Here is a 14,956-nt window from a genome sequence, read left to right on the forward strand (position 1 = left end):
AAGAGGCAGAAGAAAACCCCGTCCTCTCTCCAAGAACTACCTTGAGACGCTTGCTGTCCCTGGAAGTTTCTATGGAAAGAATTGAAAATACACTTCAAGAAGTCTTGCAAAGACTAGAGGCATTGGCACCTCCTCAAGATGTTCATCAAGAAGATTAATAACGTGTTCGTGATCGGGGGCAGCGTGGCATACATGGTGCTGGATTTCGTAGGGCTGAAATAAATCATCAAGAAAGGAGATATGATGTCCAAGAACGAAGGAGACCATTTCAAGACTATCAAACCAAGAAATGTATCAAGAACTTCAAGATTGGAGTTTCTCTGATGATGAGCTGCAAGAGAGACCATTTTTAACCAGAATAGAAGATTTCGACCTCAGTTTGAAGAAAGAAAGAGAGAACCAGCAGAATACAAGATGAAAATTAATCTTCCAAGCTACGATGGTAAACGTAATATTGAGATTTTTCTTGATTGGTTGAAGAATACTAAAAGAAATTTCGATTATATGAATACTCTCGAGGTAAAGAAAGTCCACTTAGTAGCATTAAAACTGAAACTGGAGCATCGGCTTGGTGGGAACAACTCGAGGTTAATAAGCGAAAAAATGGGAAGAGACATATTGCTTCATGGGAGAAAATAAAAAAAAATTAATGAAGATACATTTCCTCCCTCCCAATTATAAGCAACCTCTTTATAATCAGTATCAGAATTGCCAACAAGGAGCAAGAAAAGTTGTCGATTATATAGAGGAATTTCACCGGTTGGGCGTAAGAACCAATCTGATAGAGAACGTGTAACGATCCAACTTTCCGGACTAAGCTGAGGTCATTACTCAATACTACGACTCGACCACACAACACAAAATATATAATGAGCCAGCTACGATTTCTTAAAACGTTAGGAATATAACAACAAAACGGTATCGGGCCCTGTTTCAAATCACAGTTACAAAAGTTTTGAATAAAATCTCAAGTCATCAAATCCAAAATTCACAAAGGTTTCAAATAAATTTGTAAGTTATCAACAGAAAAGCACCAAAACAGATATTCTGACAAAATACATCAGCGGAAGCGAAAAGAAAATCAGACACGTCCATATGGCCTTCACGCGTCCTTCCTGCCTCTCGTCGGTCTGCCCCTCGCTGTGCCCTTACCTGAAAAGTTAAAGAAGAGAAAAGGGTGAGTATAAACATACCCAGTAAGGGACCCACTACTGGGCCCGTTAGGGGACAACAGTTTACTTCCTATTCGGGGGTACCCTACATAACAGTCTAGTGGTTCCGTAGAACGCACATATCAGTCTAGTGCTCCCGAAGGATGCACATATCAGTCTAGTGCTCCCGAAGGATGCACACATCAGTCTAGTGCTCCCGAAGGATGCACATATCAGTCTAGTGCTCCCGAAGGATGCACACATCAGTCTAGTGCTCCCGAAGGATGCACCTATCCGTCTAGTGCTCCCGAAGGATGCACACATCAGTCTAGTGCTCCCGAAGGATGCACCTATCCGTAAGGCACACTACCCCATAGATGAAGCTAACCGTTACCCCTCAGTCCATACTAAACCGTCTACATCAGTCACCCCCAACGGCATTCATATTACAGTTCCGCCATAGGCTTTGTCAGTCAGATAGTATAGGTTTAAACATCTACACCCCCAGTTGCTATACGCATCACCAATTCGCACACCATTAGGGAAAACCCTAGATCCAATCAACTAACCAACCAAAAATCGGACTCACTGTCCTTCCCCGTCCATATTCCATGATCAACATCCAGACCAATGCTTTACTACATACTGAACCGTAACTTCAAGGTCCATCAACATAAAATCTCAATCTACAATTAGCAGTCACAGTATCTTTACATCAGACAAAATATAATAACAGTGCTTGACAGTCATCACGCATACAGTTATTCAGTACAGTCACTAACGTGTAATCCCCTATGGATTACCACGTTTTCAGCCTGGATTCGGGGTCCAGTAGTAGGAAAACCCTTACCTGATACTCGGTTATGCCCCTCGATCGAATCCACGCTCAACGGATCAACCTCCAAACAAGCCTACCGCGAGACCCGAGAACTCAAGCGTCAACTCTGTACTACCTTCAAGGGAGAAAAGTAGGGCCATATCTTATTCCAATATTCAAACTCTAATCGGAGGTAGCAACATTAGGGAATTCATCGAAAACAATCCTTACCGAAGACTCACCGTGACCTGGAGCGGAGGAAAGAAGGCTTAGGTGGCTTGGTGAAACAAGGAGCTCGGCTCGGCTTGAAGGCGTTCAGCTCGACTCGGATCGGCTCCACCTCGGCTTGGCCTTGGCTCACAGCTCGGCTCGCGGCTCGGCTCAACTCGGCTCGCGGCTCGACTCACTCGGCTCGCGGCTCGGCTCGCAGCTCGGATCGTGGCTCGGCTCACTCGGCTCGGCTTACTCAGCTCGGCTCACCCGGATTTGTGCGTGGCTCGGACTGGAAGCGGGTTTTGGGTCGGGTCAGCTTGGAACCGGGTCGGGTTTTTGCAGCGCGAAACGGGCAACACGAACGATGGCTCTCCGGCGTCCGACGACCGTGACGAACGACAGCTGGGAGGCGTTCGACGACCGGCCTTGCTCCCACGCGGCAAACGACTGACGGAGGGCGCACGCCGGTGGCTGGCGTTGTGAACCCGAAAGGAGATCGAAACGGACGGTCGCGGCGGCTGTTCGATTTCGGAGACGGAGACGACGACGGAGGAAGAGAGATGGAGGCGGCGTCGCTGTCGGATGGAGAAGAGATGAAGAAGAAGGAGAAACGGATGGGGCTCGCGGCGCGGTGGAGAAGAAGAAAGCGGAAACGAAAAAGAAGGGGGGGGACGGCGCGCGGTAGGGTTTTCTTTCTCTCTCTTTTTTTTTAAAAATATATATATATATATAAATAATATTAATAAATATATATGTAATAAAAATAAATAATAATAATAATAATAATATTAAATATAATAAAAATAAATAATGATATATATATATATATATATTGAATAAAATTAATTTAAATATAAATTTATAATAGAATATTAATATTAATTAATTATAATAATATTAAATAAGAATATTAATATTTATTTTAAATAAATAAAAAGAAAATATTAACATTAAAAATTGTAATAATAATTCCCGATAATAATAATCTAATCAATATTATATTATTATTTTATCGTTTTACCAAAACTCAAATTTCCGAACAATTCACTTAAAATGCTAAATTTTTTTTTTTACCTCGAACTTCGGGGCGTTACATTCTTCCCTCCTTAGGGAACTTTCGTCCTCGAAAGTTTTATTCCTCGAACAGTTCGGGATAACGGGACCTCATGTCATCTTCACGCTCCCACGTAGCCTCTTCTACCCGGTGATTCCGCCATAAGACTTTAACCAGAGGGATTTCTTTATTCCTCAACGTTTTCACCTCCCTAGCAAGCACCTCAACGGGTTGTTCAACATAGCTCAAGTTTTCATCAATCTCCAGTGGCTCGTAATCCACTACATGGGATGGATCTGGCACGTACTTCCTCAACATAGAAACATGAAACACATCATGAACTGTCGAGAGTGATGGTGGCAACGCCAAGCGATAAGCCACAGGGCCAATCCGCTCCAGAATCTCAAACGGCCCAACAAAACGGGGACTCAACTTTCCCCTCCTTTCAAATCGTAAAACTCCTCTCATAGGTGCTACCTTTAAGAACACCTTGTCCCCTATCTCAAACTCAAGATCCTTCCGCCTCACATCTGCATAACTCTTCTGTCTACTCTAAGCGGTGTGCATGCGTGATCTAATCTTCTGAATCGCTTCGTTAGTAAACTGAACTAACTCAGGGCCCATCAATCTCTGCTCACCTACCTCACCCCAGCAAACCGGGGATCTACAACATTTGCCGTACAGGGCCTCAAATGGTGTCATGCCAATAGTAGCCTGATAACTGTTATTATAAGCAAACTCCATCAAATGTAAGTGGGAGTCCCAGCTACCTGGAAATTCCAATGCACACGCTCGCAACATATCCTCTAAAACTTGGTTCAGACGCTCAGTCTGACCGTCAGTCTGTGGATGGAAAGCTGTACTAAAGTCTAACCTCGTGCCCATAGCAGTCTGCAAACCCTTCCAGAATTTGGAAGTGAAACGGGCATCTCTATCAGAAACGATCGACACCGGCACTCCATGCAATCTCACTATCTCAGACATGTACAACTGTGCCCACTTACTAGCAGTATAGGTGGATTTACCCGGACGAAGTGCGCTGATTTAGTAAGTCTGTCCACCACAACCCAAATCACTGTAAAACCCCTCAGAGTTCTCGGCAGCCCTGTAATGAAATCCATGGACACGTTTTCCCACTTCCATTCCGGTATGCTCAAGGGTTGTAATAAACCCGCTGGCTTCTGCCTTGGTGCCTTAACTTGCTGACACACCAAGCATCTACTAACAAATTCTGCTACTTCCCTCTTCATGTTACGCCACCAATAAACCCGCTTCAGGTCCTGATACATCTTCGTACTACCTGGGTGCATGGAAAATGGGGAACTGTGAGCCTCAGATAATAATTCTGTCTTAACCGCACTATCTGACGGCACACAGAGGCGTCTCTCGAACAAAAGTCCACCATCAAAGGATAATGAGAACTCAACCGCTTGCCCTGCCTCTGCTAGGCCACGTTTCTCAACCAGATAAGGATCGTTACTCTGAGCATCAATGATCCTTTGCCTCAAAGTCGGCTGTACCGTCAACTGGGCTAACTGCATAGTGACTGCCCCCACTGACACTGCAATCTCAGCCCGCTCGAGATCCCGATGCAATGGGGCCTGTCGGGTAATAAGTGCTGCTGAATGTGATACCTTCCTACTAAGAGCATCAGCTACCACATTTGCCTTGCCTGGATGATACAGTATCTCACAATCGTAATCCTTCACTAACTCAAGCCACCTTCGCTGTCTCATATTCAATTCTTTCTGAGTAAAGAAGTATTTCAAACTCTTATGATCCGTGAATATCTGTATCTTTTCACCATATAAATAATGCCTCCATATTTTCAAAGCAAAAACCACCGCTGCCAACTCTAAATCATGTGTAGGGTAGTTCTGCTCATGACTCTTCAACTGACGAGACGCATAAGCGACCACCTTACCCTGCTGCATCAAAACACAACCCAAACCCTTCTTGGAAGCATCACTATAAATCACAAAACTGCCAGAACCATCAGGTACAGTAAGAACCGGTGCGATAACTAGCTTCTGTTTAAGGTTCTGGAAACTGTCCTCACATGCCTTGCTCCAAACAAAAGGAGCTCCCTTTCTGGTCAACTGAGTAAGAGGAGTAGCTATACGAGAAAAGTTCTCCACAAACCGTCGATAATAGCCTGCTAAACCCAGAAAGCTACGAACCTCACTGACTGTGGAAGGTCAGGTCCAACCGGTGACTGCCTCTATCTTGGCTGGATCCACAGAGACTCCAGACTTAGAAACCACGTGGCCCAGAAAGGACACCTGCTTCAGCCAAAACTCGCACTTCGAGAACTTTGCGTACAACTTATTATCCCGAAGTGTTTGCAAAACCATACGTAAATGCTCCTCATGTTCGGCCTCCGTCTTGGAGTATATCAAGATATCGTCGATAAACACAATCACAAAAGTATCTAGGAACTCCCTAAACACTCTGTTCATCAAGTCCATAAACACTGCCGGAGCATTCGTCAAACCAAAAGACATCACAACAAACTCGTAGTGTCCATATCTGGAACGAAATGCTGTCTTCGGTACATCCTCATCCTTAATCCTCAACTGATGGTATCCCTACCGAAGATCAATCTTAGAGAACACTGTGGCTCCCTGTAACTTGTCAAATAGATCGTCAATCCTGGGCAAGGGATATCTGTTCTTTACGGTTACCTTATTCAACTCCCTATAGTCAATGCATAGACGCATCGATCCATCCTTCTTCTTAACAAATAAAACTGGCGCACCCCAAGGTGACACGCTCGGTCGAATGAATCCCTTATCAAGCAATTCCTGTAACTGTACCTTCAGTTCTTTCAGTTCTGCGGGGGCCATTCTGTAAGGGGCTCTGGATATAGGAACCGTGCCCGGCTCCAACTCTATGGCAAACTCAACCTCTCTGTGAGGAGGTAACCCTGGAAGTTCCTCAGGAAAAACGTCCGGATAGTCCCTCACCATCGGTTCTGACGACAGGGATACATCTGCCTCTCTAGTATCCACCACACTCGCTAAGATACCCCAAGTACCCTGACTGAGCAGTTTACTGGCCCTGATGGCTGAGATTACCTGAGGCAACGACTTTGACCCTCCTCCCTTAAATTTAAAACTGGCCATCGAGGGAGGGTTAAACGTTACCTCCTTACGTGAACAATCTATGCTGGCGTGGTTAGCGGCCAACCAATCCATACCCAGGATTACATCAAGGTCCAGCATATCCAGGACTATCAGCGTTACTTCAATCACATGGCCTGCTATCTCAATCTGGCATGCTTTCACCTTTTCCTTCGACAACATACATTCCCCGGAAGGAGTAGATACTGATAGAACATGGTGTAAGGGCTCTACCTCTAAGCGGGCATGCAACACAAATGCGGAGGAGATAAAAGAATGTGACGAACCCGAATCAAACAAAACTAAGGCGTAATGCCCCAACACTGGGAGCGTACCTGTCACTACGGTGCCTGCCTTCTCAGCCTCAGTCTTGTTGGTAGCAAAGACTCTACCCTGATGTGGAGCACCTGCTCCCTGATTCTGCGCGTTCCCCGTGAGTCTCAACGGGCATCTATCAGCTGTATGACCCTCTTGCCTGCACTTAAAGCAAGTCCTGGTCCCGAATAAGCAACGGCCCAGATGGTGCTTCCCACAAGTGGTACACAACGGCTTCCCTCTGGCAGCCTCCCCTGCCTCAAAAGTTTTCTGCTGGAAGCGGCGAAATTCACCACCTGATCTGAAATTCCGCTGTGGCACTGGAACAGGCTGCTGCTCAGCCTTCCTCTTCTGTCCCGATGTCGAACCTCTACCAGCGGTCTTAGACGAGTTAGCCCTCTCCTGTAAACTGAGGTCCACTGCCAGGCGCAGTGCATCGGCATGAGTAGCGGGTCTGAACGCTCGGACCAAACCCTGAATGTCTAGTCGGAGGCCTCTAACAAACTTATCAGCTCTGGTCGCCTCGGTCGCTATCATCTCGGGAGCGAAGCGGGATAACATGTCAAACTCCGCATCATACTGCTCCACTGTCATGTCACCCTGCTCTAAGTTCAGGAACTCCTGCCGCTTGGCGTCTCTCAAACTGGCAGAGAAGAATTTCGCATAGAAACTCTCCTTAAACTGCTGCCACGTGATCTGACTCACATCACCACCTAGCATTCTCTCTGTAGTCTCCCACCATGCAGTACCTCTGTCAGTCAACATAAAAACAGCACACTGAACTTTCTGACCCTCAGGGCATTTCATGTAACGGAATATGGTCTCCAAGGACGATAACCACATCTGAGCCCTGGTGGGGTCCTCCAAAGACCCATCGAACGTCGTGGGATTATACTTCCTGAAATCCCTCAGGTGCTTAGCCTCTGCTGACAACTGATCCGGCACAAACTGGGGCGCAACTGGTACTGGAGCCGAAGCTGGAGCAGGAGCTGGTGCTGGAGCTGGCGCCGGAGTTGGCGAGGCAGGCTTCTGCTGCTCCCGCATCTGCATAATCAAATCTCTAAACCTCTGCTCTATGGCGGCTAGGTCCGCATGAGTAACTGGCGCAGTCGGGTCAGGGGCTTGGGCTACAGGCTGCACCTCAGGCTGAACGCGTCCTATTCCCCTTCCTCGGCCACCCCTACGTGCACCTCTCCTTGGCGGCATTTCCCTAACAACCACCAACGATCTCTTTAGTCATAAATGGTAATTGAATTTGCAGTTTAACTTAGGTAAGGTAATGCATGTAGAGTTATACATATACTTTTATGAGAGCGTACCTGACGAGCGGCAAGGATCGTTTCAGCCATAAGGACACAAAACACAGACTCACATTATAAGCCAGTCTACAGAACCTAAAACTTAGGCTCTGATACCAACTGTAACGACCCAACTTTTCGGACTAAGCTGAGGTCATTACTCAATACTACGACTCGACCACACAACACAAAATATATAATGAGCCAGCTACGATTTCTTAAAACGTTAGGAATATAACAACAAAACGGTATCGGGCCCTGTTTCAAATCACAGTTACAAAAGTTTTGAATAAAATCTCAAGTCATCAAATCCAAAATTCACAAAGGTTTCAAATAAATTTGTAAGTTATCAACAGAAAAGCACCAAAACAGATATTCTGACAAAATACATCAGCGGAAGCGAAAAGAAAACCAGACACGTCCATATGGCCTTCACGCGTCCTTCCTGCCTCTCGTCAGTCTACCCCTCGCTGTGCCCTTACCTGAAAAGTTAAAGAAGAGAAAAGGGTGAGTATAAACATACCCAGTAAGGGACCCACTACTGGGCCCGTTAGGGGACAACAGTTTACTTCCTATTTGGGGGTACCCTACATAACAGTCTAGTGGTTCCGTAGAACGCACATATCAGTCTAGTGCTCCCGAAAGATGCACATATCAGTCTAGTGCTCCTGAAGGATGCACACATCAGTCTAGTGCTCCCGAAGGATGCACACATCAGTCTAGTGCTCCCGAAGGATGCACACATCAGTCTAGTGCTCCCGAAGGATGCACCTATCCGTCTAGTGCTCCCGAAGGATGCACCTATCCGTCTAGTGCTCCCGAAGGATGCACACATCAGTCTAGTGCTCCCGAAGGATGCACCTATCCGTAAGGCACACTACCCCATAGATGAAGCTAACCGTTACCCCTCAGTCCATACTAAACCGTCTACATCAGTCACCCCCAACGGCATTCATATTACAGTTCCGCCATAGGCTTTGTCAGTCAGATAGTATAGGTTTAAACATCTACACCCTCAGTTGCTATACGCATCACCAATTCGCACACCATTAGGGAAAACCCTAGATCCAATCAACTAACCAACCAAAAACCGGACTCACTGTCCTTCCCCGTCCAAATTCCATGATCAACATCCAGACCAATGCTTTACTACATACTGAACCGTAACTTCAAGGTCCATCAACATAAAATCTCAATCTACAATTAGCAGTCACAGTATCTTTACATCAGACAAAATATAATAACAGTGCTTGACAGTCAACACGCATACAGTTATTCAGTACAGTCACTAACGTGTAATCCCCTGTGGATTACCACGTTTTCAGCCTGGATTCGGGGTCCAGTAATAGGAAAACCCTTACCTGATACTCGGTTATGCCCCTCGATCGAATCCACGCTCAACGGATCAACCTCCAAACAAGCCTACGGCGAGACCCGAGAACTCAAGCGTCAACTCTGTACTACCTTCAAGGGAGAAAAGTAGGGCCATATCTTATTCCAATATTCAAACTCTAATCGGATGTAGCAACATTAGGGAATTCATCGAAAACAATCCTTACCGAAGACTCACCGTGACCCGGAGCGGAGGAAGGAAGGCTTAGGTGGCTTGGTGAAACAAGGAGCTCGGCTCGGCTCAGCTTGGCCTTGGCTCACAGCTTGGCTTGTGGCTCGGCTCAACTCGGCTCGCGGCTCGACTCACTCGGCTCGCGGCTCGAATCGTGGCTCGGCTCACTCGGCTCGGTTTACTCAGCTCGGCTCACCCGGATTTGTGCGTGGCTCAGACTGGAAGCGGGTTTTGGGTCGGTCAGCTTGGAACCGGGTCGGGTTTTTGCAGCGCGAAACGGGCAACACGAACGATGGCTCTCCGGCGTCCGACGACCGTGACGAACGACAGCTGGGAGGCGTTCGACGACCGGCCTTGCTCCCACGCGGCAAACGACTGACGGAGGGCGCACGCCGGTGGCTGGCGTTGTGAACCCGAAAGGAGATCGAAACGGACGGTCGCGGCGGCTGTTCGATTTCGGAGACGGAGACGACGACGGAGGAAGAGAGATGAAGGCGGCGTCGCTGTCGGATGGAGAAGAGATGAAGAAGAAGGAGAAACGGATGGGGCTCTCGGCGCGGTGGAGAAGAAGAAAGCGGAAACGAAAAAGAAGGGGGGGGACGGCGCGCGGTAGGGTTTTCTTTCTCTCTCTTTTTTTTTAAAAAAAAATATATATATATATAAATAATATTAATAAATATATATGTAATAAAAATAAATAATAATAATAATAATAATATTAAATATAATAAAAATAAATAATGATATATATATATATATTGAATAAAATTAATATAAATATAAATTTATAATAGAATATTAATATTAATTAATTATAATAATATTAAATAAGAATATTAATATTTATTTTAAATAAATAAAAAGAAAATATTAACATTAAAAATTGTAATAATAATTCCCGATAATAATAATCTAATCAATATTATATTATTATTTTATCGTTTTACCAAAACTCAAATTTCCGAACAATTCACTTAAAATGCTAAATTTTTTTTTTTTACTTCGAACTTCGGGGCGTTACAGAACGAGCAGCACCTTATTACACAGTTTGTAAGAGGATTAAGGTTGGACATCAAAGAAAAGGTAAAATTACAACGTTTTTTAAATCTTGCTGATGCTATTACCTATGTAGAATCCATTGAAGAAATTATTGAGTTGAATTTGAAGAAAAATACAAGGAGGGGACCATGGAACACTAGTTCTAAATCGGCTGCAACTCAATCCTCTATGACTCGTTATAACAAAGATTAAGAGAAGGATAAAACTAATGAGACAACTGGAAAGAAGCAAGTAGAAAACGCCTATCAAAGGCTGAATTTAAGCAAGTGTTTCCGTTGTGGTCAAACTAGCCATCTCTCAAATGCTTGCCCTAAAAGAAAGACAGTGGCTATTCTTGAAGAAGATGAAGATTATGTTGAAGAACAAGAAGAGGATTTCTCTCAAGAAGAAGAAGTATTAGAACCCGATGATAGAGAAAGGCTATCCTATGTGCTGCAAAGAGTCTTAATTACTCCAAAAAGTGACACCTCTCACCAACAAAGGCATAGCCTTTTCAAGACTCGATGTACCATCCAAGCAAAGTGCGCAATGTAGTGAAATTTTTTGTCTCCAAGAAGCTTGTGGCTGAAAACAAAGCCTCATTCATGTCCTTACAAGATTGGATGGATCAAGAAAGGTGGTGATGCCCAAATAAATGAGGTCTGTTAAGTCCCTTTATCAATTGGAGGGATTTATAAAGATCAGATTGTGTGTGATGTCTTGGATATGGATGTTTGCCATATTTTACTTGGAAGACCATGACAATACGACATTCAAGCTATTCATAAGGGGAGAGAACACATATGAGTTCCAATGGATGAACAAAAAGATTGTGTTGATGCCCCTAAGTAAGAAGAATGAGGAAGGAGTCAATCAAAAGAAGGCTGAAAGTCATCTTTTCATCACTGTAAGTGGAAAAAAATTCTAGAAACTAGAGAATCTGATATTTTAGGTCTTGTTATTACAGACCCTCATACTACAGAAATTTCCAACTTGATTCCACCAAAGGTGCAAGACCTATTGCACCAATGTCAACCTATAATGGAGGAGCCCTCTGAATTGCCTCCTTTTCGAGACATCCAGCACATTATTGATTTGATACCCCACTCCTCTCTTCCAAACCTTCCTCATTACATAATGAGTCCTAAGGAGTATAAGTTCTTACACCAGCACATTGAAGATTTGTTGAAAAAAGGGCATATTCAACCAAGCATCAGCCCTTGTGCCGTACCAGCTCTATTAACTCCAAAGAAGGATGGCAACTGAAGGATGTGTGTAGACCGTCGAGCCATCAACAAAATTATGGTCAAGTATCGCTTCCCTATTCCAGGAATTAATGATCTCCTTGATCAACTTGGAGGAGCTCTTGTTTTTTCAAAGGTAGACCTAAGAAGTGGATATCATTAAATTAGAATAAGGTCGGGAGATGAGTGGAAGACGATCTTCAAGACTAATGAGGGGTTATTCGAATGGTTGGTGATGCATTTTGGCTTATCAAATGCCCTAAGTACCTTTATGTGATTAATGCACCAAGTGTTACATTTATTCTTAAACAAATTTGTGGTAGTCTACTTTGATGATATCTTAATCTATAGCAAGAATGAACAAGATCAAATGCAGCACCTGAAGCTAGTTTTTGAAGCCCTTCAAAAGAGTAAGTTGTTCATTAATTTGAAGAAATGTATTTTTTGCACGGAAGAAATATCTTTCCTAGGCTTTATTATATCTGAAAATCAAGTGAAGATGGACGAAAGAAAGGTGGAAGCTGTAACTAAATGGTCGATTCCTAAAACAGTAAAAGAGATTCAAGCTTTTATAGGGCTGACATCTTTTTACAGGAAGTTTATTAAGAACTTCAGCTCTATAACAGCTCCTATGACTGATTGTTTGAAGAAGGGAACCTTTTTTTGGGAAGAAAAACAGCAGCACAGTTTTAACTCCATCAAAAGAAAGCTTGCCAGCCAACCAGTCCTCAAATTATCGGAGTTTGACAGCCCTTTTGAAGTGGCAGTAGATGCAATGGAGTGGGAATTGGTGCTGTCCTTTCTGAAGGAGGTCATCCGGTAGAATTCTTTAGTGAAAAATTGAGTCCTTCTAGGCAGAATTGGAGCACATATGAGCAGGAACTTTATGCACTTGTTAAGGCCTTAAAACAGTGGGAGCACTACTTATTATCTAAGGAATTTGTGCCACTCACTAATCATTTCTCCTTAAAGTATCTCCAAGCCCCAAAAAACATTAACAAGATGCATGCTAGATGGGTATCTTACATCCAAAGATTTGATTTCTTAATCAAGCATCAAGCAAGCAAAGAAAACAGAGTTGCAGATGCCTTAAGCAGAAAAGAGACTCTCCTAACTGTGCTTTCAACTGAAATTACAGCCTTTAATCATCTTCCAACGACTGATGAAGACTTTGGTAAGATTTGGAGTCATTGTACTGATCATATCCATGATAGAGATTATCATTTGGTGGAAGGTTTTCTCTTCAAAGGAAACCAACTATGCATTCCCCATACTTCCTTAAGGGAAGCCCTCATAAAGGAAGCTCATTCGGGAGACCTAGCTAGACACTTTGGTCAAGAAAAGACTTTTCAGATTGTCACTAAGAGATTTTATTGGCCTCAAGCCAGATGAGACATTAATAACTTTGTGAAAAGATGTTATATTTGCCAAAGAGGAAAAGGATCTTCATCTAATGTCGATCTCTACACTCCTCTTTCGATTTCTAAGAACATATGGGAGGACTTGTCAATTGATTTCGTCCTGGGTCTACCTAAGACTCAAAGGGGCTTCGACTCAGTTATGGTTGTGGTGGATAGATTCAGCAAGATGTCTCATTTCTTGCCTTGTAAAAAAACTACAGATGCAGTGCACATTGCCACTCTCATCTTTAAGGAGATTGTTAGACTACATGGCATCCCAAAAATAATAGTTTCTAACCAAGGTACTAAATTTCTTACCCATTTTTGGAAGACATTGTGGAAGAAGTCTGTCACCACCTTGAAGTTTAGTACCACTGCTCACCCACAAATGGATGGACAAACTGAGGTAACTAATTGGTCCTTGGGAAATCTAATTTGCTGCCTTAGTGGAAATCACCCTAGACAATGGGACATGCTTCTCCTACAAGTAGAATTTGCTTTTAACAATATGATGAATAGAACCCCGGACAAATGCCCCTCTGAGATCGTGTACACCAAGGCACCAAGGCTGACATTCGACCTAACTAGCCTACCTAAAGAAGTAGAAATCAAAGAGGAAGCTGAACAATTAGCTGAAAGAATACAGAAACTTCACACAGAAGTTATTGACCATATCACTAAGACTACTGAGTCCTACAAAGAAGAAAAGAATAAGAAGAGAAGAGAAGTCCATTTCCAGGTTGGCGATCTTATAATGGCACATTTGAAGAAGAAGAGGTTCACCATTGGAACCTATGGAAAGATGAAAGACAAATAGATTGGTCCATGTAGAATACTTACTAAATATGAGCCCAATGCTTACAAAGTTGAACTACCGCACATATTTAACATCAGGCCAATCTTCAATGTAGCAGACCTTAAAAGCTACAATGCACCGAATGAATTTCAGCTTTCATAACAAACTCGGGGCAAGTTTGATGTTCGGGGGTGGAATGATGTAATCAAATAAATCTACTGCTTTATTGCTTTCTGTTATATCTTAACTCTTTTTAGTTAAGACTTGTTAAGATTTGTTAATAGCCACCTATTTTCTCTATAAATAAAATACATCCTCTCACATTTGAGCAGAATATTGATACAAAAACAAAAAGACTCTTTGGTTCACACCAAATACATAACAACAAAGTAATGAAGTAGGAAGGCGAATTGCAAAGCAGAACAAGAATTCAAACTAACAGTGATGTGGAACTCCAAGGTCGTCTTTGTAAGCTCCAAAGTACTTCTCCATTTCTTTGATTCCCTCCCTCGCTTTGGCTTCTCACGGCTAACAGAGATGGAAGGAGAAAGTAGAGAAAAGGGGTTTGAATAAGGAAAGGAGGGAAAGAGGGAAAGAGAGAAGGGAAAGTGACGAAGGAGTGAGAAGGAATGCGCAACAACAGCGAATAGGATTGGGAAGGATTATGTAATCATAGGATTACATAATCCTAATCCTAGGATTAAGATAAGCATCAGGTCAAACGTGGAGTGGGCTGAGGGGGCAAACACCCCCAAGTATTTTCCAATCTACCCATTTCTCTAATTTCTTTTACAAACTACAATATTCTTCTAAAAAAAATTCACTACACCATCCCATCTTCCCTATGTAAAAACGGACGAACAAAGAAAAATGAAGGTCAAATCTGGAGCTGCCACATCAAATAGGCAAAAGCTTGACCATACAGCCAATTAGCAGAGCAATGG

The 14,956-nt window shown here is 43.5% G+C and overlaps 1 long non-coding RNA gene across 1 annotated transcript; it reads right to left on the reverse strand.

The window, feature by feature from the left end:
• Nucleotides 1–903: 903 nt before the first annotated feature.
• On the reverse strand, nucleotides 904–14,949 carry LOC127150932 (uncharacterized). The gene is made up of 2 exons (XR_007823547.1): nucleotides 14,453–14,949; nucleotides 904–1,152 (listed from the first exon to the last, which is right to left on the reverse strand). It is a non-coding gene; the product is annotated as an uncharacterized LOC127150932 (long non-coding RNA).
• Between the last annotated feature and the right edge of the window lie 7 nt (nucleotides 14,950–14,956).

This window comes from Cucumis melo, chromosome 1 (genome assembly GCF_025177605.1).
Source record: "Cucumis melo cultivar AY chromosome 1, USDA_Cmelo_AY_1.0, whole genome shotgun sequence".
Lineage (NCBI taxonomy): Eukaryota > Viridiplantae > Streptophyta > Magnoliopsida > Cucurbitales > Cucurbitaceae > Cucumis > Cucumis melo.